This window comes from Asparagus officinalis, chromosome 10, assembly GCF_001876935.1.
Source record: "Asparagus officinalis chromosome 10, Aspof.V1, whole genome shotgun sequence".
Taxonomy (NCBI): Eukaryota; Viridiplantae; Streptophyta; class Magnoliopsida; order Asparagales; family Asparagaceae; genus Asparagus; species Asparagus officinalis.
This window is the reverse complement of record NC_033803.1, coordinates 46,167,105-46,172,038: the sequence shown is the minus strand read 5'-3', so window position 1 is coordinate 46,172,038 and position 4,934 is coordinate 46,167,105.

The window sequence follows — 4,934 nt, the reverse complement described above, 5'->3', positions numbered from 1 at the left end:
ATTGAAGAAGAAGGAGGAGAAGAAGGCGTACGTGATAGCACAGGGTCCGAAGGAGGTTCCCGGGATGACCGAACCCAATAGCAGTCTCAACCTTATTGCGGGGAAGCAGGCCACCAAAGAAGATGACGACCCGAGGGAGCAGCTCTTTGTTCTGAAATTTCTGAAGTTGCAGGTCAAGACTAGCTTGGTGGATGCCATTGTAGACACAGGGAGTCAGAAGAACCTGATATCTGAAGCGTTGGTACAAAAGCTGGGATTGAAGACGGTGAGGCATCCGAAGCCCTATCCATTAGGGTGGATTCAGAAGGAGGCGGGATTGAGTGTGGTGAACCAGTGTTCATTCAGATTTGCACTCCATGAGTCGTATATTGACGAGGTCACATGCGACGTGGTTCCGTTGGATGTTTGCCAAGTTATTCTGGGCAATCCTTATTTGTGGGATAGATACGCAGTATATGATCGGCGAGCCCAAAAGTATACGTTCACCAAGGATGGCGAGCAATTCGTTTTTCGTTCGGCGTCTCTTCCACAGGAGACGAGCTTGGTGACAGTGACTCAGGCTAAGAGGTTGGTGAACGCGGGCAGGAAGTTCGTTTTATTGTTCATTCGACCGTATGAAAAGCAGCTGAGTAGGATGTGCTTGTCCGCCTTGAGCAAGCTTCAGGAGGGAGAGTTGTTCGCCTTGTGGGTCACCAGTGTTGTTGGTGCCCAAAAAGGATGGAGGTTGGCGCATGTGCGTAGATTATCGGGCACTCAACAAGATCACAATCAAGAATCGCTACCCATTACCGCGGATCGATGATCTTATGGACCAGTTGGAGGGAGCGAGGTTTTTCACGAAGCTAGATTTGAAGTATGGTTACCATCAAGTGAGGATTCGGGAGGAAGACACTTGTAAGACTGCGTTCAAGACCAAGCAAGGCTTGTTCGAGTGGTTGGTGATGCCGTTTGGATTGTGCAATGCTCCGGCTACCTTTATGAGGCTTATGAATGATTTGTTGCGACCCTTTATAGAGGATTTTGTGATAGTTTACCTTGATGATATCTTGGTGTACAGCAGGACTTGGGAGGAGCATCTCGTTCATGTTGAGAAGGTATTTGAAGTGTTGCAGGACGGACAGCTGAAGCTCAACGGGAAAAAGTGCGAGTTCGGGAAGGACGAGTTGGTGTATCTCGGCTTCATCGTAGGGAAGGGCCAGCGGAGGATAGATCCAGGCAAGGTGGAGGTGATCACAAAGTGGCCGACGCCGAAGACAGTGACTGAGGTGAGGAGCTTCATGGGGGCTTGCCAGTATTTGCGCAAGTTCATTCGACATTTTTCGACTTATGCGGCACCGTTACATGGCCTCACAAAGGCTAAAGTTCAGTTTGAGTGGGGAAGGACGCATGAGGAGGCTTTTCAGTTGCTAAAAAGGAAGATCTCGGAGGCACCGGTGTTGGCATTGCCGAATTTGCAGCGGACTTTTGAGGTAGAGACCGACGCGTCTAATTATGCGATGGGCGCGGTGTTGATTCAGGATGGGAAACCGGTGGAATACTATTCTGAGAAGTTTTCGGGTGCTGTTGCGAACTACCCAACCTATGACAAGGAGTTCTATGCATTATATCAAGCAATTAAGCATTGGAGGGTGTACTTGTTAGGGAAGGAGGTGGTCGTGCATTCGGATCACAAGCCGTTGGAGTTCTTACATGCCCAGACTAAGCTACAGCAGGCACGGCACATGAAGTGGATGTCCTATTTGATGGCTTTCAACATCATTATTAGGTACAAGAAGGGGGCGACGAACAAGTTGGCCGATATGTTATCTCGTCCGCCGATAAGGTCTTTATTGGTGGCGACGTGTATTTAGCCCTTGGTTCCTTTGGAGTATGTACAGCTGTATGCATCCAGTAGGGACTTCGGTAGTGTGTTTGAGCAGGCGAAGGCTGGTCGAAGGGGGGAGTATGCACTTGGAGAAGATGGCTTGTTGTATCGTGGGACATCACTATGCATTCCGGAAGATGGTGATAGGTTACAGTGGATTCGGGAAGCGCATACCTCGCGTGTGCAATGGCATTTTGGCATTCAGAAAACGCTTCTCAATCTACGACGACATGTGTTTTGACCACGGATGCGTGATGATGTGACCAAGTATGTTGGAGGGTGTAAGTTATGCTGTATTTCGAAGCCTTCTAACAGAAAGAGGGGATTGTCCCTACCATTACCAGTTCCTTCTAGGCCGTGGGAGAGCATTTCTATGGATTTTCTAGGAGGGTTGCCGACTACGAAGCACGGGCATGACTATTTGTACGTTGTGGTGGACCGGTTCAACAAGATGGTGATATTGATTCCTTGTAAGAAGACCGTGATGGGAGCGGGTGCAGCACAATTGTTCTTTGAGCATGTGTGGAAGCACTTTGGGTTGCCGAATTCGATTTTTTCTGATCGGGATAGCCGTTTTCTCGGGCATTTTTGGGATTCTTTATGGAGTTTGATGGACACTAAATTGAAGAAGAGCACAGCCTTTCATCCACAAACAGACGGACAAACGAAGGTAGTCAACCGGACTATGGTACATATGTTGCGGGGGTATAATTCAAGGCATCCTAAGACTTGGGATGAGAGTCTACCATATTTGCAGTTTGCTTTTAATCGGACAATTCATGGATCTTCTGGAAAGTCACCATTTGAGACTTGTTATGGATTTTTACCGCCGAGCCCGTTCGATCTTGTGTTTTCAAGTGAAGTCACAGTGGACGGCAAGGAGGAGAGTGAAAGACAACGTGCTCAGCAGTTGAAGCTCAATTAAAAAAATCACAAGCTAAATACAAGGCAAAACATGATCAACATCGGGTTCCTTGTAATTTTGGCAAAGGAGATATGGTATGGTTAAAATTGAGTAAGGAGAGGCTCAAAGGAGAAGGGAAGAAGTTGAAGCCTATTCGTTATGGTCCGTTTTGGATTATCGATCAGATTGGCGACAACGCTTTTTGTTTAGATTTACCACCTTACTTAGGCATGTATTCGGTGATCAATGCCGAGTACTTGAAGTTGTATGAGCCTCCATTATTGGATGATGAAGGTGATGACAATATGATCTTACCGCATGTTGAAGACTTGTGGTTTGATAGAGAGGAGCCACTGAAAGAAGATTGCATTTTGGAACGGAAGACGACTAAGACGAGGTGGGGGGAAAAAGGAGTCGTTTCTCATTGGGCGTCAAGGTCAGGTCCCTAGCAAGGCCAAGTGGTTCAACAGAGAGGGAGGGGCTCGCGAGTTCCCTCAGCTGAAGTTCTAACTTGAATGGGACTTCAAGTTCCTAAAGGGGGGACCCATGATACGAGTGTATCTTCTCTTCGGGAACTTAGCGATCCTCATGGGAGCTTGAGGATAGATGATTCCCATGGTATCTTGAGAATAGAGTAGAGGAGTCGTGGACGAGGCCATTGGAGGCGACGAAGTCGGAGGATTCGTCAGAATTGCAGGATTTACAGCTGGACTCTGGCCGGTCGACCGGCTTGGTCGCGGCGGTCGACCGCTTAGTGCACAGGCCCAGACTATGTCTCGGGACTGAGAGCGGTCGATCGATGGTGGCGTTGCGGTCGACCGGAAACACTGTAATCGATTTTTCCAGATTTCGTCGTTCTGACCGGTCGACCGACTTGGGCACTGCGGTCGATCGCGTAGCGGTTCCGGGCCTGGGTCTGTTTCCTGATCCAGTTGGGATTTCTGTTTAGTATAAATAGAAACACGACTTTTCTAGGGGAGGAACTTAGTTGGTAATCAGAAAAGAGATCAGGGAGGTTGTTCTTTGATCTAGAGAGATTGTGAGAGAGAGATTTTGTAAATCTAATTGATTCTCATAATCTAGAGAAGGTATTTTCCTTCACCCTAATTAAACTCTTGTGTTCTTCAGTTGTTTTCTTCTTTACCCACTCTTGATAATTCCGCGATCAAGAGTGCTCGTACGGTGACTCGTATCAACAGCGGGTGCATTGATCAGCCTAAATGGCATGACAAGAAACTCAAAAGACCTATATCGAGTCAAAAAGGCGGTCGTGGGAAAATCCATCTCCCTAACTCGCAACTGATGATAACCGAAACAAAGATCAATTTTTAAGAAACACTGCGCTCCCTACAACTGATCAAACAAGTAATCGATCCTCGGTAGTGGATACATATTCCGAAAGGTGACATTGTTCAACTCATGATAATCTATGCACAATCGCATACTACCGTCCTTCTTCTTCATGAAAAGGACCGGTGCTCCCCACGGAGAATGACTCCGGCGAATTAAACCTTGAAACAACAACTCATCTAACTGGAACTGGAGCTCCCTCATCTCAGCAGACACCATATGATAAGGTGCTCGAAAAATCAGCGTTCTGCCTAGCTGCAACACGATGCAAAACTCGACCTCTCTCATTGGAGGTAAACCTGATATGTCCTGGAAGACATCCTGATACTTTGAGACCACTCGTGTCTTGTTCAAATCGGTACTCCGATCTCACAACATCACCTCCTCGACATATGCCAGAAATGACTCTCTGCAAACTGGTTGCCCCATAAGGTTGCTACCACCAACTCAGACCCATCAAATGGTCGCAAGCTTACTGTCTTCGCAAAACAGTCGATACTCACATGGTAGGAAGATAGCTAATCCATACTAAGGATAACATCAAACTCGAACATACGCAAAACGATCAAATCGACGACGAACTCAGAACCATCCAAAATGATGATACATCTCCTACAAATATTCTCTAAGTGGGACACCTCTCCCAAAGGAGTTGATATAGACAAAGGAATATCTAAAGGTTGCGTTACAAGCCGAAGTCTAATCAAAAAATCATAGGAGATGAAAGAATGCGAAGCATCAGAATCAAAAAGAATATGGGCTGGAAAGGAGTTCACAAGGATTATACCTTCCACCACGGCCACACTTGCACCATTA